This window comes from Cyanistes caeruleus, chromosome 10, assembly GCF_971803275.1.
Source record: "Cyanistes caeruleus chromosome 10, bCyaCae1.hap1.1, whole genome shotgun sequence".
Taxonomy (NCBI): domain Eukaryota; kingdom Metazoa; phylum Chordata; class Aves; order Passeriformes; family Paridae; genus Cyanistes; species Cyanistes caeruleus.
In genome coordinates this window covers 1,971,122-1,998,589 of record NC_141710.1, presented here as the reverse complement: position 1 = coordinate 1,998,589, position 27,468 = coordinate 1,971,122, and the positions used below count along the sequence as shown (strand labels likewise).

Sequence of the window (27,468 nt, the reverse complement as noted above, 5' to 3'; positions counted from 1 at the left end):
TTGAGTAACAAATTTGCATTTCCCTGGAGCAGCAGAGTGATGCTGTGCTGTCTGTAGGTCTCTAGACAATCAGCTTGATCGCTTGCTACCTGCACATACTCTGGAATAATGACACCAAGTTACAAAGAAAAGGAACTACAGAGCCTGTTATCAAAGTTAATACTGAAAAAGAGAGATGCTCTTTACCTTGTGCAGCCTTTTCCTCGCTCCTGAGGAGGGTTGTTAGCTATTGGAACCTAGTCAAGGCTTAATGTGTCCTGGAGAGCTCCTGCTGGAATGTCTTTCCTGCTCTTGTTCCAAGTTGGGTCTGTGCTACCCAGACCACAGGATTATTTGCTCTTTTCTTTAAACCAAATGGAAAGGTCCAGGTGTCTTTCCTTGCCCATTCGTGATTCTTCTGTTTGTAAAGTTAGGACATCGTATGGACCTGCAGGTGTTGGGGTCCTTTTGTCCCCTCCCCTAACACTTTGATAAATATTCCTATTTCTGTTCTTTTTCCAGATTACATATTGCCTTCACTTTGTGCTTTTTCTTGTCCATTACTGGAGCCTTCAGACACCGTAGCAAGATTTTATAAATCTTGTATCACAACACTTTATCATTCTACCTGCATTTTAACAAGACAAGTAAAACTTACCACTAGCAATCCTTTGAGTTAAAAAACCCTATGCAAAAATAAAGGAATTTGAAAAATGGAGATGATGCCTCTTATAATTGTCAAAAGATTGCATTTGGAGTCACCATAGCATGCAGTGAACAGGAAAATGTGTTACTTTGGCTGGGAAACACTGCAACTGCATCATTTTTATTTTTTTTTCAAATCTGCTGCAATATTAGTCAAGGCCCTTGTATTACAAAAAAAAATTCACTGTGATTAAATGGAATTAGTGGATGATGCAGTACTTAATGCAGAGGTAATAATACGATTTCCCTCATTAGTGCAGGACTGCTATGGCTTCTTAATTGATTTTAATCGGCATTTAATTAGAAAATGTGAATCCCCTGTGGCTAGTTCATATTTTACACTATTCCAAGGTAGACTATTATTATTTTTTTCTCTACAAGTGGTGTCCCAATTCCAGGTTATGAAAAATGTGAAATCTTGTATTTGGCCTCTGACTTTTGAGGGTCTCTGTGTCACAGTCTTGGGCTGTTTATCAGCTCAGAGCCTCTAAAGGTCACCATCACCTGTCTCAGGAGAGAATGTCCTTTTCTGCCTCAGCTTTTCCTCTGGAGCAGAGTTTTCTGCTGCCAAAGTTCATCACAGACTGCTATAAAGCATGTATCCAAATATTTCTTAGGGAAATTACGCAAGGACTCTGTGTTCAGAGCTTGTGGGGAGATGCAAACAGAAGTTTTATCATTTCTGTAAGACTGAAAACACCTGTGAGCCCATAGATTGGAAGGGTGGTGACAGGTACTCAGTGTAATTCCATCTTGTTTCCGTTCCAGAAAGAGCAGCCTGAAACAGAGAGGGACAATACCCCGCTCTTTGAATGAATAGCACAGAGAAATCCCCGTGCTAGCATGATATGAAAGTTTTATTGCATTCTGGATTTTCAATTGTGCTGCATTAAACCATATTAATATTTGGTTTTTCTAGGGCAGTCAAAAATCATTGGTAATGCTGAATTTTTCATTTGCACTAGCACCAAATGATCAGCCTTAGTGCTCCAAGGTCAGTCAATCATTCCCCTCTGGTGGAACATTTCTGCCTTTAAGGCAAATGAAACTTTTTTCTCTCTATCTCAAGTGCAGATAACTTATGGGACAAACTCACTAATAGTTCATTGTGTGTGCCATGGCTGTTGCCCTATGATCCATCAACATACCCAAAATGAAAAGTGATTTCCCTGGAGACTCAGGCTAGAGCTGCTCATAGCTTTTTTGCTTGTGTACCTGAATTTGAGTAGATTCTCTATTTAGCATCCAGATGAAGCAGAGTCTCTGTGCCCAGCCATGTTGTGACTTGCTAAGAAGGAAAAAGTTCCCTAGAGTCTGACCCAAAACTGGGTTTAATATATGGAGATCTTGATTCCAAGGACATTCAGAACAGTAATCATTCCCACCAATGGAACAACATGAGCTCATGCCGGAGCAAAATTGCATTTAAACAAAATGATCTCCGAAAACATTAATCCTAATAGTCCATTTTGTAATGGAAACCCAGAGGGCTATTGCCTGAATTGTGGTTTTGCTGGGAGCTGATTTACAGTGTGGATTCAAGAGTCATTTGCCTCGTACAGCAGAGGAGGAGGCAGGTGTGGCCAGCCTTAAACCCTGCTTACAACATCACTTCCAAACAAAAGCATCTGACCCCTTGCTTTCTGGCTCTGTTTGGCACAGAAGTGCACCTACAGGGATTTTTCAGTGACATTCACTCATTTTGTCTTTTTTAATATAGCTGAGATTGGTGGTATATGGAAACCTGAGTAATTATGTCTGTCTGCACGGTGTATTCAGCCTTACAACACAATATTCCTTTCTTTGCTCTGTGTCACTTTTTATTGCTTGTGTTCTGAAGCCTTTGAATTTAGCTCAGACTGCAAGGTTGAAAGCTGTTGATTTCTGAAAGGTAAAAATGAACAAACAAAAGCTCCTCCAAAGCTCACTAAATCAACATATTTGTTTCTAAACTGGAACCCACAGAAAGGTGTTGAAGAGACCTGTTTCAATCTGCTTTGTGCTCTTGCTGTGTGCCAATCCTCCTTTCCCCTTTTTCAATTTCTTTTTCCATAGCATGTATTTGTTTCTTCTTTCTCACCTGCTATTGCATTTTTCTCTGCCTTCTGTATTTGTGTCCTGTACCTCCCTAAGTTCCTCTCCTGAGGCAGCTTCCATCCCAAAGTATTTTCAGTGAATTTTCATCAGACTGGGTTCTTAGATGCCCTGTAGAGGTGGAAATCAGAAAATCAGACATCCTACACAGCGAGCAGGATTGACCAGGAGCTGTATTCTTTTTCTACTAACATCTGACTTTTGTACTACCCCACTTAGGCTGGCAGGAATAATTCCAGCGAAGGGCATGACGTGCAGCTGGATCTGAGGCTGCTTCAAGGAGGCAATCCCATAGACCCACTCCGGGTTCTTGTTTTGGACTTTCACAGAGAGCACAACATAATTTTGAATCCATCTCCTTGGTGTTTCAATGAGCAAGGTGCCCAAATCTGAGGTCATCTCACTGCAGCTGTCATTGTTGGTGTCTGCACAAGTAGTTTTCACTTTGCATCTGTGTTAGGAGCAGCAAAGCACGACACAGACTCTCTTGTGGGTTGCACAAGAAAGCAAGTTTTATTATTCCAGATCTTCTTTTATAGACAGGTCCAAGAAGGTCCAAGAGGTAAAACTCCCATTGGTCACCAAACCAACACATCACCATCGCTGGACAGCTGGGTACAGCACCTTTTGACTCTTTCTTACAAGGAAACAACAAGGAACAAACAACACCTGCCAAGGTTGTTTTCCTTCTCCAAGGACTGTCTGGACTCCTCCTTATGATTTCCCAGGCCCATCTGAGAAGGTTGTGTGACTTGGTTTCACACAAGCTCAAGCTAATGCCTGAAGCCTAAAAACCTCTTATTTGACCATTGTCAGTTCCCAACATCTGCATTACCATTTTGTGGGGATGTCTCAGGCCTTTGGAAGCGCTTTAGCACTGCTCTGATTTGGCTCTTACTGGGGGCAGTGGTAGAACTGCTGTTGACCTCACTTGCAAAGAAGTCTGACAAATGCAAGTGGTTTTGAAAAGCCCAATCAAGTGTTCTGCAGTTGTCCTGCTCTTCTGGAGGGTGCTCAGGGCACTCCCTGATGGCCCTTTCAGGCCTCTCCTGCTGCTTTGCCAAGGTGGAGGGTGAGCATTGCACTGCCTGACCTGCCCCTGCTCACACCAGATTCTACCTGAGACACGTCAGATTTCCTTCTAAAAGTGCTTATAAGCACAGTTTGGGAGTGCTTGTGTCCCAGGGGAAGTTAGAGTCACACATCAGTTCTGTGTTGCTCTGCAGCAGAGACAACAGGCGTGAGAAGCACGTGGGAAGTTGAATAAAAATGCAGCGCTTGAATCTGCTCTTGAGACAAACTTGTGAAGTGCTGCTCTCCATGTTTCTTAACAGTGAGGATCCCTTACTAGCCCAAAGTGGAAAAATGCATTATGTTTGTATGTAATAAAATGTGTATGTCTTTGAAAAAATCTATTTATAGGCCTTGTCGATGGCAGACGTTCAGCCCACTGCCTCACTGCTACCTGCCAATTTTCTCTTTATGCTTCTATTAACCAGAGCTTTGGGATTCACAGTTTATTCTAATTCATTCTTAATGATAGCAAGCCAAAGTCTCTTGTGTGCTCAGTACTTGTGAGATACACTGAAGCACTGGAGTCAAACTCCTTACGAAGTGGGAATATTTTAAAATTTTATTTCATTTCTCTCTACTCCTGGATGACTTTTGCAGAGATACATTGTAAGTATCAGGATTGAGGCTGGTGTCAGAACAGAATGTGTCAGTAAAAATAAAGTTCTACAGTCTCCATTGTCTTAAAGAACTTTGACCCTGTTCATTTATGTATAATTTCTTGGTCTCAGGAATATTCTCTAGTCTTTTGGGTAGGGGCTAAATAAAGGTTTCTGTCACTTTTACTGAGGAAAACTTTATATTTTTTGAGATGTGATTCCCTTAAAGGTGTTGCAGGCACTGATGGGAAGTCTGTAAGTGAGTTCAGCACGCTTAAGGCAGGCAGAACAAGTTCATGTGGCTCAGGAAAAAAACTTTACTCATGAAATGTCCTTTTTCTTTAAGTCTCTCACTACCAAGTGCTGCTGCCTTCTCTGTGTGTGAGATGAGTGTATATTTGTAATATTTAGTTAATCTGTTTCAACAAACTTGGCTTCATTTCCTCCTCACGGACAGCAAGTCCAAGAAAGGTGTATTTAACAAGGGGCATCCTACTTAAGTTAAGATTAAAAGCTATAAAAAGAGCTAATGCTTTGAGTTAGGTAGAAAAAACAATCCTTTACTGTCCCAATGTGTCTGAAGCATGACAGAAGTGAAGGCTCAGTACGAATGAGTTAATAACAAGATCAGTGCCTTGCCATGTTCTCAGAGCTGTTTTAGGGTGCTGAAGGAGAAAATGTAGTCTCAGGTCATATCATGATATTTATAGGTGCAATATGCACTAGTGTCCAAGGGCATTGTGCTGTTTGTGCCAGGATTGAATGGAAAGCTTCATGGGTTGTTTTGGTTTGGTTTGGTTTTTTTCAGATAAATGCAGTAACAGAAGACTGTCAGAAAATTAACAGGAAAATTACCAGTGGTTTTCAAGACTATAAGCACTTCTATCCTGATTGTATTATCCTTGAGCAGCCAGAAAAGCTATAGAAGAAAACAAATTGTCTTCTGTAGGAAACTGACTGCTTTAATTTCTGCTTTCATTTAGAGACAGATACTTGAAAAATATGAAATGTTTCTAAGCTGGAAAAAAACCACCACTTCACGTTAACCCCAAAGGAAGAGCAAGAACAATAGGTGCAAATGCAGTGGACTCAAACAAAGAAATTAAGTTGATGTCCTGGAAAAATAAACACAGATCAGGGAATCCTCTCACTGATCAGTGCCCAGAAATCACAGATGCATAAAATCCTCAAATACTCCTTTACCCCCTGCCCCCGCTTTTAACCTGAATTTTAAAAGCTCTCTGAGATGCTTTTTCTTCTTTCTCTGTACTGAGCAGTTTTGTAAAAGTGCAGTAAAAGTACAGAAAGGAAATGGAGAGTCTGCTGAGGACAAGTGACCTAATTTATGGCTTTATGTCCCAAGTGTCACCAGGATGGCCAAGGATAACAGCAGCTAGCTTGCTCACAGTTACTAATTATGAGAAAGCTTGGCAGGGAGACCTGAACCTTTTTATTAGACTAAGTAATACAGCTGTAGAGAAGAGGAAAATATCTGGAGTACATAAGAGCTTTTACAAGTTAAAACAACTGCTGGAAGATGCACATCTTCCTGATCAAACCGTGTTGGTGACCACCCAAACCTTCCAGGCTGCCATTAATGTACACACAGCAGCTTTGGATAATTTATTTATTTGTGTTCCAAGATGCAGGGCCTTGCATGGACATGAGTTCCAGAAATTACCTAATCATTTTGGGGAACACATGGCGAACTTTGAGACAATTTGGAGTGGGTTTGGCAGAGACACTGGAATTGCATCCGAGTGTGGTGGTCGAGGAACTGGCCAAAACACAGATTTGGGGGAGAAATGAGGAGAAGGAGGAAATGTGAGTGAAAATGAGTAGTTACAAAATATGAAGAAAATTATCTGAGGGGAGGAGAAGAAGGCAATGTGACCTTTTCAACACGAAGGAAAGCTCTGAATCAACACTGAGAAAACAAATGGCAAGGTCATTAGACTGACAATGAATAATAGAGCAGCTAAGAAAGGCAATTGTGTGCTTCCATTCTTGAGAAAGCCATTTCTTCTGGCAACCAACCATCCCAGCCAGAGACTGGAGTCTTATTAGAGTAGGAAATGAGTTATTCTGCTGACTTCACACGTGTAGTGAGTTGGCTGCAGAACTTGTACAAAAAGTTCTTTTAAAACAAGTAGCAAATTACAGATGAGATTTGTTAAAATGCCTCACAGCACTCAGCTGTGTTAATACAGACTAGAATGCACATGACATATGGAGCCTAGGTAGAGACTGAGACACGTTAAATTTGACTCTCAAATTAGATTGATTATGTCAGTGTTAGACAAATATTATCCGAAAGGACACAAACACAGCAGTTGTCAAAATAGACACCGAGCAGAAAGATGGATGTGGCACGGCCAGGCTTAGCTGGTTCCTGTACTGAACTTCAGCAGGAACTGAAGCTGAGCTGATTTCTCACTTGTGTGAAGTGATTGCTCTGTGTGATGGTAGCAAAGCCCCAAAGATCTGATTGCAAAGATTAGGGAAAGGCTTGCTGCTACTAAACCACTGTCATTCTTCCTCCGTTCTCCACAAGCACAAAGGAAGCGTATTTTGAGATTTAATAAGAAGAGACAATTAAAACTTCTGTTTTCCCGTTCAGGGAGAGCACAGGATATGCCATGACTCCTGGTGTATCAGGTTCATGGGAGGAGATCCACCCAGAAAGGCAGAACGCCTGCTGAGACAACTAACAAAAGACCATTCACTAACAAAGCACCAGCAATTAATCCTGGAGTTATACAGGGTTGTAGGCTACTTAGAGACCTGGTGTAAATGAGCACAGTCTAATGGTGCCCTAATTTACACACAGGTCCTATGGCATTTAAAGCTGTTTACAGTATAAGCATTAGTTTTTATAATTTAAATGTAATTTTATAATTTGTCAGAGGAGAGATTCTCTTCTATATTGCAGTGTGTAAGTGCTCGTTTCAGCATGTGCTGGTTTCAGCATTTGCTGGGAGAAGAACGGGCAGGTCAGCTTTTCTGGCTGGAAACTGTTGTTCTATTGAAAGTAATTGCAGTTTTCATGATAAAATGTTGTATGTATTATATTAAATGTATTCCTATACTCTTGTATTGAGCAATGGTGTAATTAAGGGATATACCAGGGATTCCCACTGTAGAAACCAACCACCTATTCTGAAGACTTTAATATAGCTGTAAAAGCTGATTATATGTTGGAGTGTGAGTGTAGAGATCTTGGAGAAAGAGCTCTTTATCGCACATAAAAGACATCTCTGTATAATGGCTTATAAACATCTTCCCTCAAAACCTGACAATATTGAAGGGAGATGATGAAGAGCTACTCAGAAATCCATTTAACTGATAAGCTGAATGCTCCTAATAAGCCAATTTCAGGCATCACAGTGAAGTAAGTGGAAACACAGTCTGAAGCAAGAGTCTCAGCCCTGAGAAATCCTGCCCTTGCAGGAGAGTTTCTCCACAGAGTGTCCTCGAGAACTCGTGTCATGTTGACACTGCCAGCCCCCTCAATTGGTGCCTGCTGCCTGTCTCTCAGTGCCAGCTACAGTAGGAGCAGGTGCTCTGTACCAGAAACTCTGGGACAGCTGATCCCATCAGTCACTCAGAGATTGTTCCTAAAAATGGCACAGTTTGATTTCTGGACAGGAGCAGCACCCACCTCCTGTGGGACAAGCGTGTGACCCAACAGGCCGTGATGCTCAGGGTCTGTCTCTGCCTGAGCTTCTCTGGGCTGGAAGTTGTTCTTCATTCTCTGAAGAATTCAATGTATTCTGAATTCAAGAGATTTTTGGCAGTAGTTTATTCGGTAACTGAAATTTTCTGCTTACCAATTGAGTTTCAGAATAGGAATAGAAAACCAAACAGAGGGTACAGATGGGAACAGCAGCTGAACAGGGCAGGGTGAGCCTCAAGTGAGTGACAGCTCCTAAGCAGAATGCTCTACATTTCTTAAACTCTTGGATTTTTGCTATTCTGGCACAGGCTGTCTAGAAATAGCCCTGCCTGGGATCAGCTCTGCTGCAGCAGCAGGTTATGGGGCAGGGAGCAGCACTCCTGCAGCAGGGGCAATCCAGCCCATCCCCACAGGGACTCTCCTGGGAGCCCTGCAAGATCAGAGCCCAGGTTTTCATCTGCCTTTGTGATCAAAATAAAGGGCTCTGGCCATGAGGCTGAGCTCTGTGCTGGTCTCTGTGCTCTGTTACCCTCCAGGACTACACCATCCTCTTCTTGCTTCTGCCTCTTTGAGAGGGCAGAGCTCCAGGCTGGAGTTTGCATATATGGTTGATGTAATTATGCATGTAAATTAGTCATGCTCCTTTAACTTCATTGCTAATCTGACTATCCCATTAAAGAGATTTAAGGGCACCTCTGGTTAGTGAAGGTGACTTAAAACTAACTTGTTTCATACCAGGTGAGTAAAGTTTGTTTCAGCTGGGTCCTGACCAGCAGAAACATCTTAAATCATTCAAGGCTTGTTCTCAGCTCATGTCTGATGGGTCCCTTAGGGCCATTGTATTTATATATATATGTATATATTCATATCCATCTATATATACACTAATTTTTAATCTGGGTTCACTTAGATAAAATAAAGGATTTCAAACATTTAGAAAAGAAAGGAAAGGACAAGTTTCTTTCTTGTGAGGAGAACTGAGTCTTCCTTGAAGACTGAGCACTTTGATAATTTTCTGCAGCAGTTATCTTCAACACCAGATTTTGGCAGAACATGATTGAATTAGGGCCTGAGGGTAAAAATTCCATTTCAGGACTGTGCTGGAAGAAGGTGTCTGCCAGCACAAGGCCAGAGGCAGTATCTGCAGTGTGAAACTTTGGGAACAGAAGGGGTCAGAGGAAGGGGCATGGTGGGAGACCTGACTGCTGAGGGAGCAGCAGACAGAAAGCCTTGGCCAAAGTCCCTCTGAAGTCCATGGCAGAGCCAGTGTGGGGCCAGGGCCTCAGCAGAGGTGAGGGAGGCTGCAGAGCTGACAACTTCACTGCCCTGCTGGGAAAGCACACCCTGGACAGGCTGAGGGTAAGGTGGATTTCTCTGATCCTAGACCTGTATTTCAACAAAATCCTTCCCTGTCCCTGTATGAGTTTGTTGGGTTTTTTTTACATAACTTTATTTTACCCTAGCTATGGGATGAGGACGTTGGCAGAAAGTGCAAATGAGCATTTTCTTCCGTGTGGTTGAAGATCACACAATTAAAAACAGGACCAGGGACGTTGGTGTTATGCACAAGCTTAACTTAATCCACCCCTGAACTTCAGCTACTTGCATTGTTCCTGTTTTGTTTTTAATCACTGTGACAATTACATTATTGTTGAAGCTAGCAATATTTTATGTAATGAAGAGCAAGCACTTAATTCATTCTCAGTTTCTAGAGCACGTATCTGTGACAGGGACAGAGCTGGTTACAAACAGCACCATTGAGAGTGGCCCAAATCCTCACACCCAGCACAGCAAAGTTCAGCTTTGTGGAAAGCAAACTCCAGGGAAGACAAATATCTGGTTGGGTGGAATTGCCTGTAAATGCCAGGGGCAATGGCACCCTGCAGCACAGTGAGGTGCTCCAGGACAAATCCCGTGTGACAAAGGAAAGAAGGAGAGAGAACAACTGAGAGTTTCCAGTAACTGAAGGAACTTTTGCAAAATAGTACTTTTTTTAAGTAAATTAAATACCAAAATTTCTGTGTTGGTAGATAGAGTATAAGAAAATGAAGTGTTGCTTTACCCTGGTGTCTGATCAAACCAGGGTAAGCATCTCGCCTTGAAGGCACTCACTGGGGGCATCTGTGGATTCTGTCCCCTGCCAACCCCAGTGAGCTGGACTGCAGGAGCTGGATGTCTGCTGAGCAAACTGTGCAGGAGAATGAACAAGTATTAACCTTTTCCTCAGGGGTCAGAGCGCAATCAAAATGCCCTTCCACAGAAAGTAACAGAATGAGATTAATTTTACATGCTACAGCTATGATTGTCCAAGTGTTATGGGTAAGGCAGTATAAATTCAGGCAGGCAGGGTTTCATTAATTGAGGGAATTTCCAGGCTAATTTCCAGGTGTTCAGGGACCTGACCTATTTCAATTTGAATAATAGCTGATGACAGAGTTCGATATGCACCAGCCTTCTCTTTAAACAGAGGGGAGAGAATTGTTTTGGGTTGGGGCTTCTTAATTAGTGTTCCACAAACACAGCACCGTTTTGCTAAACACAGCTAGCACATCTTTCCTAGACAGATTTAAACTTAAAGGAAAATCACTTAACTTTGCTCCATGTATAAGATTTAAAATAAATAAAGCCAAAAAGCAAAACTAAAACACAACGTTGTGCTATACCTGGTTATTGATTTAGGTTTTAATCAGAATTAGAGGGAAAAAAAATAAACAAGAAAAACTCTCAGATACTCTTTAAACTCTTCCTTTGATAATTAGACTCTAATTTCAAGTTTCATTTAATTAATGGACAACTATGTTGGCCATTAACTTTATCTAAAGTAGATGCTAATTAATGCTAAATTACACTTCCTAAAGTGCTACATGTTATACCCACCTGACTGCCACCAGCCACTCAGCACAGTGAATGTGTCAGTAAGAGGGAAACAATGAAAGAGAGGATGACCAGAAGCCAGGGAAGACAATTCTGTTATCAGCTCTGATCTTCCAGTTTTTTACTGTAACTTGAACTTACTTGCTGAGTTCTAAGATTCCAGCTGTAATTTTTAACTGTGAGGTTTTTAGCCTATTTAGAAAGAAATAATCTCTAAGCCTCCGAGGAATCAGTTAATATTTAATTCCCTTGTACTCTGACGTCAAAATTTCATGAGTAGGTGACAAAGAAATGTGTTTAGCTCACAAATTCCTCGAAGCACAGCACAGAATGGAATAGACACCTCTAATGCTGGGTTAATTCAGCTGTTTCCAATGTCACTTTTAAGTTAATGCAAAACATTATCCTTGCCTAAGGTAACAGTGGCACTGAGCAGCTGCCTCCTGGTAACTGCTGTTTGTATTTCATTCCTGCCCTGAGTGCCTGACAAAGATTCTTCTGGTCCTGCACGCTGCGCAAATACTTAGAAGAGGAAAGACCCCATCTCTGGGATGTTTGCAGTCTCCTAGATGTAATCAAAAGGTAATCCAGTGACTTTGTAGATTGCTGTAATAAGCTTTAAGTAGAGGGAGGTGCTTTAAATGTGTAGTGTCTCACTTAAAACCAGGTTAACCTTTAGCATGCTACTGCCTGGCAGAGCCAGATATCCATTAAATCCCTTAGATTCCCTGCTGATTGGTTTTCATCCATTTCCATTTCTCTGCTCTGACTTCTCCTGGCTGTAGGGGAAATAAAATATTCCTCACTGCTTGGCCCAAAATTTTGGTATAAGTACTCCTGAGAGTTTGGGATTCAGCATGCAGCAAGCTTTAGTAGTAAACTTGTGCTAAGGGGAATCCTGACAAGCAGAGCAGCAGGAAAATGAGGCAGCCCCAAATGCCAACATCAGATTAATGACAGAAGGGCACTAGACAACCCAGTGGATACTGGTGCCTGAGAATAATTCCTGTTCTCTGTGCCATCATCTCAGAAACTGAGCACAGAAATCTCCTGTGAATGGCATTTCTTCATCTTGGGGCAAAGAGTGAGCACTCCTGCCCCGTTCTCACAGACTGCATCCCACATAGTTCCTGTGGCTAGGGATTCTGTGATCCTACGTATTTCCCACTGTTCTTCCCAAGATACATGATCTTGGCATTTGTGAAATATTAACTTTATAAAGAATAGTGATTTCTTGTTCAAGAAATAGCATTAGTCTCTGCCGTGCCATTTTATTGGTGTTCATTCTCATAAAGGCTAATAATCTTGTTTAGTTCCTTGTCTCTGCTGTGAAGTACATTTGCAGCTTCTTTAATCTTTTCAGGATAAGCAAGTCAGCCAGAGGCTAAATAATTACTGACAGCTGCTAGGTACTGCCTGTCCTATTAGATGTGTTAATCAAATTTTGTAACTGTATAGAAACATCAGCATTAGCAGAGCAAGGTAGCTTTGTCTCTTTTTTCCCCAGATTCACCCAGAACGGTGTATTCTGCACACTTTCTCTGCAGTTTCTCAGCATCACAGTGTGAGTTGGAAGGGACCTTAAAGATCATTTACTTCTAAGCCCTCTGCCATGGGGCAGGGACCCTTCCACAGGACCAGCTCACTCAAAGCCTCATCCATCCTTGGATGCTCGTGGGCTTCTGGTGTCCTCTGGGTGCCCATGTCATCCCAAAGTGCCTGTGATTCCTGCACAGCAGTGGCACCCACAGTGGCTCCATCTGCAAAAGGAGAGAGGATGACAGATCCCTTTATGCATGCAGCATCTCCCAGTACAGTAAGTGTAAAATTAGATTTTGGATGTAGGACACAGCAGAGATTAATATTATGGGTTCTGGCCAGAAGAATGTACTCTAGGCAGATGTGGTCTAATGGGTTTAGTGGAAGCATGCTGTGCATGTGTAGGTATATCACCAGGCCAAGTCCCTCGTGCTGTAACTGCTGCTTTCAAAAGCTAATGAGACAAAAATGTTAATTTAATGACCCATCTCCAGGAGTTCTCACAGAGCTCCCTCTCCCTTGGGATTTGGGACAGAACTGAGATTTAAGGTCAGGCTGCTGTGGAAGCTTTACATGTTGGACTGGAGTGGAGAAGAACAAAGCCAGTGCTTACAGTGGGTGGCTACTTTTTATATGCAGTGACTGAAACAGGTCCTCTCTGCATTTTTCCCGGTGTCCCTGGGCAGGTGGAGCACAAAGAGCCTGGGCCCTGAGCTGTCTCCATGCTCAGATTCCTGTGCACAGAGGGAGCTGCCCCAGCCCTGGCCCCAACAGCCCTGTGGGGCTGGCACTGGGGTCTTGGGGCCACAGCCTCAAATCTTTCCTGACACATTAATGAGCCTTCAACGAGCCAGCAAAACTGATCCTCTGCTGTCTCTGCCTGGTTCCTCCCTACCATCACATTCAGCCAGATCCTCACTGGCCTTCCTTGAAGTCCTCCCTTTCCCCCCCCCAGTCATATATCTGTTGCTTTAGCTTTAGGAAATAAGTACAAGCCTAATGTCTATCAGATAACCCCAGCCAAGCTGAGGTTCCTCTGAGTAATGGGCCTAAACTCATCATATTCTGCACCAGAGATCACAGAAAGGATAAAACCAAAATACCTGTTTATTCCTATTGCATCACAGGGAACATTGAACGTGAAATCAGATCTCAGGGAGAAAACCTGGTCACTGCCACTTGTTCCACTGTCACTTGTCCATTTTGAGCTGCTCCTGCAGCATTTCTGGGCCTCCCTCTGTCAGTTCTGCTGTGCTCCTTGTCAGCTTCACAATAAGGAACTACAGGAAAAAATTGGCAGCTGGCACACGGGAATCAGAGGTGGAATAAATTGATAAGGAGTGGTTAGAGAAGCATGAAGGCCTTGGAGCTCAAGAATACTGAGACATGAATACTGAATATCCAACAGATATATTTCTGAAGAGTACTGAAAATCCAACAAGGAATTAAAGATGTATTTTAGGTGTGCAGTTAAAAACTGCACAAGCTCCAAGACATCAGGAATAGTTCTGAATTAGAACAAAAGGTGAAGAATCTGTAAACATTGCCATAAAAAAGGTAAAATATAAGAGATGGTGCTAAGCTTTGGCACCAGGAAGCCAGAAGAGGCAGAAATTATGGTAATTAAATGGAAAAACAGATTGCAAGATTTTGGTCTTCTGCTCTAGTTAGTACTGAAGAAGCAGCTGTGGGATGTCAAGAGGTTTTGCAGAATAACTGGGCTGTGATTGCAGAGACATGGACAAAATTTTGGGATGCCAGTGGGGTTTGAGTACACAGTTTAAGCACCTGCTAAGGTCATCCTCACTAGAACTGTTCTGAAGGCTCGTGGGCAGCCTCTGCTGCACCCTTGTCTTGTGTGGATCAGCCGCTGCCATGGCATCGCTCCCAGGAAAAGGAGAGGTTTGGTGCACACAATAAAAGGGGAAAAATGGCTAAAAGACCTCTGGCTACCCAAAAATCAATAGCCATTGGTTTCAGAACAAAAAATCTCACGTGCCTGACAAGACAGTCATGGTAATTCAGTGTGCTCACTGTTTGAAGAGGAACGTTTTGGGGGCAGGAGGAATTCTGCAGCCCACCATCCTACACAGCTCTGGCCACTGCACTGGAAGATTCTGGCACTGATCTCCCAGCAGCTGTTGGAACCAATGTATTTTTAGTTTTATGTCTGCTGGGGATTCTAAGACTTCGAGAAATGGAAATTTTAACACATCCCTGAATGGGCTGCTCTTGTATCTACTTCCCTGGTGGTTAAAAAAGGAAGAATCTCATCTCATCTCATCTGAATCGCTGCCATTCAGAGGTTTTTGTTACACCTGTGTCTCTCAGGTAATGAAGATCCCTCTTTGCTTTGAGGAATTCCCTCTCCACACACGCACTCAGCACTAAACTCACTTTTTAACAGCCTTGGGGATGTGTGAGGTTGCCCCACACTTTTCAGGATTCTTCTCTTACTGATTGCTTGTCCCTTTGCCAAAGTGGAACCATTAGGTTCATTTTCCAGTCAGGGTTATTTGCCTTCCAAGGTAAGAAAACACTTGTAGTGTTTTTTTTTTTGGTTTTGGTGTTTTTTTCCAGTATGTGGAAGAATAAGGAGAGGGAAGCACAACTTCTGTAAATTATAATTTGTTTCTACTAGTTTTTAAAAAAACAAACAAAAAAATGGCAGCCTGGATGAGCATTTGGTATCTTTGTTGCACATAAATTCTGTGATGCTTTGAAGTGCTCTGATACCATCTTGCCACTTAAAAAAAACCCAATAAAAATTAAGTGTTCTGTCTTCATAGCTGTGCTTGGTGAAAGCACAGCGAACAAGGCAGTGTTTAGGGCTTTGCTTGGAATAAGAGTGTTAAAGCAGAATGTTGAATAATGTCCCAATGAGCGTGGCCTGGTGTGCCCTGTCCCTTTTGTGCCCCAGCTGAGGGAGGTGATGAATCCACCCAAACAGTCACAGCTGAAGGCTACAGCCCAACACATTCAGGACTCCCAGGTCCAACCATTCTGCCATTCTCAGGGTGTCTCCATTTGGCCCTTTAAACAGTCTTGTTTTCATGTTGTATTTTGCATGCAACAAGCCACAGGTTCACTTTATTTAGTCTGTCAGGGTCAGGCAGGTTTCCAACCTGTGAGCCAGAGCTGGAGCATTTCTGCATCCCCTTCGGTCTCGTCCTTTCTCTGAAGGATGGAGTTCCAGTAATGCTCACACAAATAGCTGCTCTGTAATTGCCATCATTCCCGTGGTATGTTTTATTGGCAAACATGGAGTGTGTCTGAGGCCTGCTCTCCATGCCAAGGGTTTTTTAAGATGTGCTGAGCACCTCTCTGCCTCGCTGAGTTCAGCTGGCGTTGACAGCTCCAAATACCTTGCAAGAGTAAGCCCTTGGCATATAGGGCAAGTGAGACAATCAGCATTTTATGCATGTCAGAATGTGATCATGCTTGTTTTAATCCACTCTCCAGTAAGCTTCCTTGCAGAAAAACAGCTCTTGCACTTAATAAAGCCTGTGCCATCAACCAAACAGCAGCAGCAAGTGTAATTACAGACTGTTTATGAGAAGGCTTTTGCATGAGAGTTATCTTTCGCTTTAGCCATCTTCGTAGCCTATTAAATTTTAGATGACTCAAAGAAGATTTTCTTTCTTGATCACAGTAAAACTGTGCCCCATCTTTTCATGCAGGTAATTGCATTATCTAAACACACAGGCTCTTCCCACGTTTTGTCAGAGGCGCTCCCAGTGCCAGGGCAGTGTCCCAGGGTGTCTGGGCATGGAGCAGATTTTAGTGCATCACACTGACATGAGCATGCCAGTATTTTGGAATACTGTAACGTGGTGTTCCCCACCATAAGGAAGGGAAACAAGGGCTGAGGTCTCTGTTAATGGAGTTTTCACCAACTTCTGCTGACAAAGCACGTGTGATATTGATAGAGGAGAAGGAAAGGATTGACTGTCTGAGGTGAAATTGTGAGGAGACACAATCTGCAATCCCAACTCACATTATCCGTCCCTAAAACAAGCATTTTATGTTGGACCACTGCACAAAAGTGCTTCACTGATGTTCCACACACACACACACCACGTTAGCAACAGACCCCTGTGGTCAGTGAAAAATAAATACATTTTTCAGTTTAGTTCTCCTTGGCACCAGAGAATCATTTGTATCACCTCACCACGGCCAGGCTGTGCTAGCAACCCCGCCTGTGCATAGAGAGCATTTTGTTATTTATCACCTTAAAGTGTGTTCTTCTCTGGAGAACTGCTGCTTTTAATGATAGATTTTTGGTGTTGTGAATGTAAAATACATCACAGTATTTGGGTATCTTTTTAATTTTATGGATGGCACAGCTTAAAACCAGGTACATCAAATAAAATAACTACTGCTGAGAGTGAATAAAAGTTGGCAGGTATGGCAGTATAAAATAGCCCTATTTTCACCCTAAATATAGCCTGGTTTAATTGAAATCAAGTGGTAGCTATGAGACAGCTGCTATATCAAAGACCAGTGACAGCCTGCTGAGGTTAAAAGAATACAGGCTGCCTGTGTCTCTGCTGAGATAGAGTGGCATCACAGAGAGCAGAGCAGCAGCTAGATTGATGAAAAGTTAAGTTTTTAAAGCACTGATTTGTAAAGCCCTTATGCAGTTTTATTTATAGTTTATTTGTCTCTGTCCTCCCAATAAAACAGGTTTCATTCTGAAACCAGAAATGTGATGCAGATCCCCAGCTGATGTTCAGAGATTCAGCCCAGCTGGGAAGGAAGGAAGCCACGGATACAGCAAGTCACTCAGGTGTCCCCCTGAAATTCTGCCAGTGTAGGAGCAACAATGATAGAATTTTGACTTTTTCTCCATCAGAGTGTTCCTTAGAAATGTGTATTTCAGCTTCATGAGGTCAGCCCAAAACCACCACCTGGTTTAGGGGAGAAGGGTTCATTAAGGCACCATCTGATGCTTCCATAGCATTCAGTAAGTGATCTAATACCAACAGTGATGATGTTGGTACCCCACTCTTAACAGCACCATGTACAGATAGACCAGAGACTTCACTCTAGGAAGGAGCTGTCCTCCATAGTCACAGGTGAAAAATGGACATTTTTTATTATCCCACCCACTGCTTTCAATATTCTCTAATTAACAAGCACTTCTTTTAATTCCTGTGCTTTCTGGTTATTATTATTTTTTCAGCCTCATATAGTCTAAACCCCAATCTCTCAGACTTATCCTCCCTGGTAGCTACTGACATTCTTCTTACTTGCTAGTACTTAATTAATATTTGCCATGTTCTTACCAAGGTAAGTCCATACTTTCTCATTATATGAAATTAAAAGTAGATGAGCTTAGTTCCCAAATAAGAAAAGCTTTAGAAAGATATAGGGCACCCTCATATATGGCTTTCCTTTTGATTTTGATTCTCAGGAGAGCTCTTAAGACCTTCTATCAACCCTGTCAATCAAATAAATTGATGAATCATTGAGTCAGAGCTGTGGCTACCAGCAGTCCTGCACAGCAAGTTCTGAGACGAGTTCCTGACTTTCTTGATTACTGCATACAGAGAAAATCTCCTCACAGCTGTGGGTCACTGCTGAGGGAGTTCCAAACAAGGGAAGTGAAAGCTCATCCACCTCAGGTTCTGTGATTGCTCTTGGGAAGATGTGAGTTCAGTTCCCCCTCTGAGCCTCGTGCTCCCAGGACTGGCAGGACCAGGAGGAGCATTAGAAAGGCAAAGCAAATCTACCCAAAGAGGAAGAAAAGCATCCTAAAGCAATCCCTCCAGCTGAGTACAGGAAAAAACCAGCAGGCAGGGAAAGCAAGGAAATTCATGGACTGTGGGGGAAGAGAAAGATCTTTTTTACAGTGTTACTGGAGGGTTTGCACAGAGATTTCATCATGATGGATAAGTGAAGAGTTCTTATGAACTTTCCTGGACAGCTGTAACTTGTGTTCTTTGTTGGCATCATTGTATGTGGTACAGAAAAACATCAATTTGGGAAGGGACATCAGGAAACCTCAGAGGGTTTTTGTGCCTGTTCCTGCCCCAAAGAATTCCTAAGCATTACGTGACACAAGCACACTTCTCTGGACTGCCCTGAGAGCGCAGCCATCCGCGGGAGGCTCCTGGGACACTCAGGACAGGACAGAGGGCAGCAGTCTGTCCTCAGCATCCCCTCCAGGCATGCAGGAGCCCTGGAGCTCGGTCCTGGGAACTGTGTGCTGCTCTGGAGGCATCCAAGTGCACCAAGAGTTCTCAGTGCTGTTCTTCGTGCAGCTGTAACTCGAAATGGTTTCAGACGCCCACAATTAGGAAATTGAGAGTCTGCAAAGTGCTCGGGAGAGGGGGTCAGAGCACAGGGCTGGCTTTGGCCCTGGGGGTTGGAGGGAAGAGCACACAACAGTGCTTTCCACACTGAGCCTCCAGCCCCCTGTGCCTCAGCATCTCTCCAGCCAAGAGTCATATCTGGGATAAACAGCGATGTGACGTTCCCATCGATGCTAAGGGCAGTTTGAACAAAAGAGAGTCCACTCATCCCTGCTGACAAAGATCATTTTGCAGTTTTACCTCTGCATTTGGCTATCTCAAATTTTGGTTTTCATACACAAAAGCAGTGGTTAAAAGGATGTCATCAAAACTTTCAAATCCACATGAGTGGAACACTAAATCAAACCCCATAAATGGAGAAAAGGAGGACTTTGTCTGGCAGGCTATGCTGCATCTCTTGAAGAGTGAAGAGTACATTCATTATGCTCCTTTTTTGAAGGGAAAGATTTTCATCTCCTTTTCAATAGATAGCTTTGAACAGTTCATTTCACAAAACATTAGGAAGGAAAGATTTGGGGAAAATTGTATTTCTCTGCCTTAAAATTGAGTTATGGGCAGGGTGTTTGCCAGCTCATTTTTCTTGTTTGTGTGAAACAGACATTTGTGAGTTGTGGAAAATGAGCGATGGGAGGAGGGAGGAAATTGTCCAAGCCTACATAAGAAGGTTAGATAGCACAGTGGTATCATTTCCAAGGATTTACAGACACTGCTGTGCTCCCATACCCAAGAAGGGCCCTGAGGACAAACCTGACGGTGTTTCTGCCTTGCGACCCATCAAATCGATGGCAGCCATTGATGGGTCAGCTTTTGTCTGCCTTGAGGTCATGGGAGCAGCTGTTAAATGAGCAGCTCTAAATTCTGATACTGGCATTGATAATTGAAGCTGAGCTCTCAGGCTGATGCCAGTCACACAGATGATGGAGCCTGCAGCGTGGATGAGGACAGGGTGTCAGTGCAAGGCAGGTTATGAGCTCATTACAGGCAAGTACTCCGTGAGCTTCTTGGGTCAAGAGAGTCGGGGGAGAGTCTCCTGTTCCACCAGGCTGGAGTTAGGAGGGACAGGCAGAGAGATTTCAAAAAGCTCTCCCCTGTGACACTGGGTCAGTCTCCTTCAAAGCAGAGAACTCTGGATAGGCTGGTACCAGTACAGGTCCTTCCCTGGCTAAACAAATCTGTGCTGTTTCTGAGAGTGGGGTAAATTCCTCTCACTGCTCAGAAAGCTTTACAGGTGACTTAGATTTGCTTACCTCAGACTTTATGGACCTTGTTAATGTTATAAAAACAAGGAAGCACAGAAATGAAGCATTTTATGATGCAAGTTTGGGAGGACAGCAAGGATAATATATAGTACTTCATTGTAGGAGCTAGTCTTTATTTTCTTAATATCTGAAAACATGAAAGAAACATTTCTTCTGTTATCAACTGCTTGTTCCATTAGGAAACCACTTTGTCTTTTTCATTTTGAGCAGCTATAGTTATGAAAGCACTCTGTACCTAATTGGTTTAATAACAAATTCTCATACTAAAGATATATGGACTATATACGTTGCATCAACAAATAATATTTGTTAGCTGCTGCGCTGGAAGGAAGAGGGAACACAGCACATTAGGCCTCCTCTGTTTTTGCAAACTCATTTTGATATCCCACATTAACATTTCCAAATTTCTTTATAAAGGAAATGATGCTCTTGTTTCACTTAGAAACTGAAAGAGTCTCAATCAGGCTGTAATTAGTTTTATATTCACCTAATATTGGGAAGAAATTTACAAAGTCCTCTCTTTGGGAAGAAAAAAAAAAAGGAATATTTTGTGAGCTAGCAGTCATTGAAAGGACTCAAAGAAAATCTGGCCCCGATTTTAGCCTCAAATCTGAATCTGCATTAAAGTCTGTTGAAGGTACAAACACCACTCCCATCAGAACACTATGGATGCAAGTTTATTATATTGTAAGCTTTTTCTGGTTTATCTTTTAATTTAATTCTGACAGGGGAAAAATAGGGGAGACTGGAAAAAGGAGAACAGTGTGGGTAGAGCAGAACACAACAGCCACAAATAATCCAATATTTCATAATTTAATTTCACACTCACTAGGCTGCAGAGTCCCCACTAGAGTGTGGGGAGAATAATCAAAGAAGGTTATTGGCTTGACAATGGTAATGTCAGAGCTTGAAGAGAGGTCTGGCAGCTTTCTAACAGTGCCTGAGTGTCCTTCCTTCTCCCTCCATTTCTCTGCTCAATGCAGATTAAAGTGACCTCTGGAGATAAACCCTACTGAACCCCCCCAAGTAGTTCTGCAATGTAGTTTTTATTTGTACAGTATGTGAAAGAAGAGTTCAGATTAAATTCCTGGCCTTTCAGAAAAGTTTTCCTTAAAAAAAAGGGAAACAAAAAACCCAGAAAAGGGTATTTTATTTTAAAAGCCAAAGCTTCTTTCATGGTCCCATGATCTCATGAGTTCTTTGGCTGGCCTGTGACCTTTCAACCTTGCACTACATGTTTCTTTTCTAAATTAGCTAGTGTTGAGACATCAATGGAGGAATATCAACGTTATTATAAAAGACATCATTCTCTCCCAAAAATGTCAGTGTGAGTGAGTCATTGCACCTAACTGCTTAGCTTTTGTGAGGCACCAAGGAAGACTTCAAAGTGTGCTCCAGGGTCCCCCAGTCCACCAGCTTCTATTTAAAATGCTCTAAAAAGCGATGTCCCTGGCATCTGCTACAACAGAGGCAAGGGAACGGAGCTTTGCTCCTTTAGCCACAGAAGGAAAGTCCTTCCTAGCACAAAATTTTGTGTGTGGTGTGAAAATACATAGCTATTACAAACAATTTCTTTTGAAGGCTACTCTCAAAAGCAGCACTGTAAAAACAAACCAACCAACCAGCTGAAAACCCAGTGGGAAGGAACTGAGTGCCCTGGTGAGTTCTATCATTTCTAACACCCCATGTCTCTGCATCTCCTTGTATTCATGCTCTCTGGTGTCTAGCAGGTTGGGGAAATTAAATCAGATTAAGACCTCTATTTTTAATCTTAAGAAGATGGGTTTGTGTTGTCTGGCATCTTGAAAAATCCAACACTGGGTGTTTATGCGGCGCTGAGCAAAGAAACAGTAACATTCCATGAGGATGTTTAATTACAAGGCTACTTCATCTTCAGCCAGGATGGACTGCTGCACCTACACTGACATCACTCTGTCTTCTGAGGGTTTGGTCCTGGAGCACCCTTAAGATGACACAGCCAGAGCAGAAGCATTCGTTGTCTTTGTGTTACAAAATGCACAGACCTTAAAATGCAAACCACACTGGCCCAAACCTATTCCAGCTGGAACTCTGCTGGTGTACAGTTACATCAGCAGTGAAGCTGGCACACATTAAAAATGTGTGTCACCTGGTAATTATCTGACTAATGGCACAGAGAAAAAGACATGGGAAGGACACATCTCCAAACTCCAAGTCAGATTTTCTCCCCTGTGTATGGAAAGCTGCCCAACATTTGCTGAGAGCTGTCCTGCCAGCTCCCTGGTGATAAGCCAGGCTTACCTGCTCCTCTGGCTGACACCAGCTGGGTGTTTCCTGTAGCACAGACATAGCCTGGAGCCTCTGCTCCCAGCTGGAGGTGTTGGGTGCTTTTAAGTACAGCCCTGTCAGTGTTTCCTCACAGTCAGTTTCCCTAGAAAAACAGGTTATGTTGTAGCTAACTGAATGTGAGGGGGGAAAAATAAACACTTGAGGTAGGCAAGGTAATTGTATTAATTCATCTAAGTGCTTTAGTCTGTAGTGTTTAATGTAGCAACAGCTGAGGATAAAGTGCCAGCTGAGAAGTTCCATTAGGGATGCCAGATGCCCCTGTTGTGACTCCACACATTTTTTTTCTTCGTGGCTGTAACTTTTTCTTCTCCAAGAAGTCTGGGATGCTTGTCCCACATGCATTTGCCTTGGACCAGTGCTCAGGAACACGCTGTTGAGCTGGCATTCCTAGAAACAGAGTGTGCTCCTGCTTGTGTTTTCCTTAGGGCAGTGCCACAGACAAATGGGATTGAGGGGCGACTTTTACCTGAAAAATCTCTCAAGACCAGTTAGATTCAGGATATAACCTCTTGAATTATAGGAGGAAGTCATCTCTGCAACTTTTGCAGGAAGTGGGAGGAATCTTCTTTATATCACCATAGGGGCATGCTGAAAGGACACATTTCTCATTTCTCATCTAGTTTTGGGGGCCATTTGGAGCTATTTCATACTATCAAGGCAAGATCTGCTTATCAAACATAAATCAGATTCAAGTACCATGTCAATTATTTGCTCATTGCTGCATATGTTTTGGAGAGTGGGAAAAGCTTTACTGAAAGTATCCAGAAAGGATGAAATGTACTTCCTGGGGCAGACCCAATTAGCAGCAGTTTCTCTAATAAGTTTATGGCATTTATTTATTTTTTTGCCTTTAAGACTTCTTTCTACTGGGAAATCTCTGACTCATATATAATACAAGCACAGTCTAGCAGGGTGGAGTCATTGGCAAGAGGTCATTAAGCAACACATTCCTTTAAGTTGCTGCTGTAAAATTGTGTGGTTCAATTCAAAACACAGCACAGAGTGGCAATTACCTGCATTAGCCAGATTCTCTGTCTGAAATTACTTAGCTGTTCCTAATACTCCCAGTACTAGCCACACTGGGGAAAAGAAAATTCCATTTAGAGGGAATTGGTCTGTTCCACTGAAGGGTCAAAAAGCAGCTTGGCACAGCCAAGACACCGCTGCACTTGTCCTCTTCCTCTATTCCTCAGCAGAAAGAAGTGTGATTGTCCTTGGGGCCTCAGTCTGGCTCCCTCAAGACCTGGGAAGGGTCCCCAGCTCTGTACATCTACTGAACCCTATCCCTGATTAATTAATCTGAGCACGCAAATCCCAAAAGGTCTTAGTACTTTGGGAAGGCAAATGGTGTCTTACAAAGTCAACTGAGATCAAGCTGGATTTGTCAGTTGGACATAGATGTCCCTGCAATTCCAAGGGATTGATCTGATATTTTTGGTGATCAAAACAACCAGACACGTGCTGTTTGTGCACGTCAGAAAATCTTCCTGGGGGAATGGGAGCAGAGGGGAGGAGAAGATGCCGGATTTCCAGTGGAGGGAGAGCCAGTCAAGAAGTAAGTAGCTGTAGATAGCAAGGTGTAATCTAGTAAATCCTCTGAATAACTTAATTAGATTTGATTCAGCAAAACACATGTCCAGCTCCTGCTGAACGCCAGCCAGTGCTGGGGGGGCAGGGGCTTTCATGAATCCTGTAGGAAACATCTACTGCAGAGATTAAAGGAATTGGCCAGAAGAGGTACTGAGATACTCCAGCTTTGATGAAGACTTTTAATCTAAAGGTGCCAGATTTGCTGATGCTGCCAGAGAATCAAAAGTATCATAAATCTGGCTAAGGGGAAAGGGGCAAAGGTTTTCATTCCATGAGGTTGGTAGGAGCGAGGAAGCTGAAGCCCAGTCAGGTTTTGCCCATCTCTTTTCCTTCCCCACCCCTCACTCTGTGTGAATTTTGCACTTGAAGCATAGGGAAAATAGTAGAAACACCACTCAATTCAAGGGAGAACACACTATTCTTTTACATGGTATCAAAGATACAACGCAATTTGATATGGTTATCTGGTTTTTTTCCTGTTTTGGTTTTGCTGTCAGACTCCAGGTTGTTGTAACTCAGGTCCATTTTGGAACCAGCTGGAAGTCTGGTGGGCGTAATTGCATTGCTGCCTGTACAATTCTTGACTTGCATCAAGGTGAAAAAGAGAGGCATGTCCACAGCACTGCAAAAGTTTTGGAAAGTGCTCGAGAAACAAAGCCATATCTGTGAAAATTGAGGTTGTAGAAAGCCTCTCTGTCCACTTCTTGTTTTTAAAGGGTATTTTTCCCCACTTGTGCCAGATGATTTGGCTCTCCTTCATCCTTCTTGCTTCATAATGCTTGGATCAGCTTTTTAGTGGGCAGTGCTTTTTGTCAGGACTGTCAAGAGGTGATCTCCAGAGCAGGATGGATTTTCTGTCTTCCTCTGGCTATCTTGCTGGCTGGCTGTGTGCTTTTTGCCTCCTCTGCACTTTGTCTACTCATCTTTGTGTTTTACTCTGCCTTTTAGTATCTTCCCCAGTTCTAGCCCTTTCTGCCTGTTTTTGGACCAGCTTTTGTTTACTTTTTGCCAAGTTCCATTCTTTTAGCTGAGGATGTTCAGAAACTGGATCTGGTCCTCAGATATATACAATCCAATTTATTATGGATGCCAAAAATACGTTTCCATCATGACACTTTGAAGATGTTTATTTCAATTTACTTAAAATGTGCCTAAGTCAAATCCTGCATGTGTATTCAAACTTAACAGCAAAACGAGACATGCCTCACCATTTGTTTGCTCAGGACTGGATCCTGCACAGACTTGCAGATATCTTCTCTGCTGAAGAGCTGGTATCAGCTTGGGTTCATTTTAAATTTGTCTTACTTAAAAGCTTCTGATTATGAGTGTATGTGAGCGTCTCAAAGGCAGGTGGTTGGATAAGGAACACCCTTAGTCCTGTTCAGGAGATAAACGACCTGCTGATGGTCACTTAATGAAGGAGGTTTGCAGCAGAGCTTGTGGTTCAGCTGTAGCTTTGGAGAAGAGCCTGGCAGGTGGCAGAGGGAGCTGTGCTGGGGCTGCCAGCCTGGTGTCTCACCAGGGAACAGCAGCGTGCGGGCTCCCAGGATTTTATCAGCAATGACAGGACTTCAGTCCCTGCCGCAGGCTCTGTCACCCAGCTGGGGAATGTGAAGTGTATGTGAAGAAGGGAAATACTCTGGCCTGTGAAATTATCTGTAGCTCAGGGGGTGGTTCCAAGGCCAGAACCCCAGGGTTGCAGTCCCAGCTCTTTGCCTGCCAGCAGCTGGTGTTTCAGTGAGCTTCAGCAGCTCTATGAGTGCAGAGCTTTGTGCTGCAACCTTGGGGCGCAGCCGTAGCACAGAGAGCTTTCCCAAAGTCACTGCAGACAGAGCTGAAAGCAGACACTCCATATACAATGGCAACAAGTATCCAGTCCCAGGATCTGAGAAGGAAAAGAGGAAATTCCGTACAATTTTGGCCCCCTGTGTCACCCACCCCAAGTCATTCTGTCCAGCCAGGCCAGATAAAAGGTTTATGACTCTGCCTTTCTTCTCTATCAAGTACTTTGTCCCTTTGGAATTTGCATTCCTGGAGTTCATTCCCCTCAACAGACTCAAGTGAGACTGTTGTTACCTGTGTGTCTGCAAGTATTTGATTTTCACTCTTTGATTTTCCAAGAGGAGGAACAAGATCCATGGCAATGTATGTACAGATCCCCCTGCTGCTTGTTTTCTACCATTATTAGTTAGTCAGATTAGTTAGATGAGACCTGTGACATAGGTCTGCAAGTGACGTGTTCAAAGCCTGGAGAAAATTAAAATAAATCCCCAGCAGTACAGACTGAAATAACCTCGTGCCACATAACCTACTCAGCAACCTCTAAAGTGTGCAGGACTTTTGCATTTACAAAAGAGTTTTCATTTAAAAACAGGTTAAGACAGACTTCATCCATGGCAGAATTTCCCCCAGATATTTCCAGGAGCAACAGTATTTTCACATTCCAGAAAGCTCCCAAAGCAAGCTCCAAGCTGAGGTGTACCAAGCTTTTGGGACTCTGTAAGTGTCAAGTTTCTAAACTGTGCATCACTGAGAGATGACACAAGAGGCCAAAAGGCACAATGTCAGCTGTGAAAGAATGAAGATTTGGACCCTGTGGGGTGTATCTGACTCAAAGCTATTAACTTTTGGCGGTAATGACACCTCAGCCATGATTACAAAATTCTCCCTGTCTTTGCAGGGATTTCCCCTGTCCTCTTAATCTGCTTTGCTGTATCTCATAGATGAATCTAATTAGGAAGATTTAAGAGGAAATCAATAGGTGATTTCATAGAAAAGCAACAACTTTTTGCTACTGCCAAGCTTCCACTCCCCGTGACTCCTGCTTTGCAGTCACTTCTCCCATCCCTCAGGAGAACAAGCAGTTCTGAAGCAATGAGATGAACAACACCAGTTTCCCACCTAGTTTTGCACATCTAGTCCAAAAGCTACAATCTCTGATAAATTTTGCTGCCTTTTGAGGGGAGGGGTGACCAGTGATGGTGTTTGTGTGGGGGGTTTCTGCTGTCTTGTAAGGTTTAAGCCCACACAAGTGTTCCAGCTGAGGCATGGGGAGATTCCCTCCCCTTTTTTTTCCACAGAGAACAGCTGCTCTCCAAAGGCTCAGGAGCGATGGCTGGGTTTTCTGTCTGTCGCCACACACGTTACACGCTGGCCAAAAGCCTGCGAGCTCATCTGGGGAAGCCCACGGGCATTGCCTTGACACACAGGTGATCGCATGTGCCTCGGTTCTGCGGGAAGCAGCTCAAAACGCGGCTGCAACTGCTGCAGAGCACTTTTTCAGGTTTCAGGAGCTGGCAGGCTGTTGTATGAAGTAAACTCCAAAACTGAGAATCTGTCGTAGAGAATTGCCTCTCCTCCCACATCTGCTCTTAGAGGAGCACTTGCAGCCTCCCCAGGACCTTGCTGGGACTCTCCGGCTCTCTGAAGCTGAACCG

The 27,468-nt window shown here is 43.2% G+C and overlaps 1 long non-coding RNA gene across 1 annotated transcript; it reads left to right on the top strand.

The window, feature by feature from the left end:
• Positions 1–11,428: 11,428 nt before the first annotated feature.
• Positions 11,429–24,207, top strand: LOC147651182 (uncharacterized). The gene is made up of 2 exons (XR_015274471.1): positions 11,429–11,580; positions 17,954–24,207. It is a non-coding gene; the product is annotated as an uncharacterized LOC147651182 (long non-coding RNA).
• Positions 24,208–27,468: the final 3,261 nt, after the last annotated feature.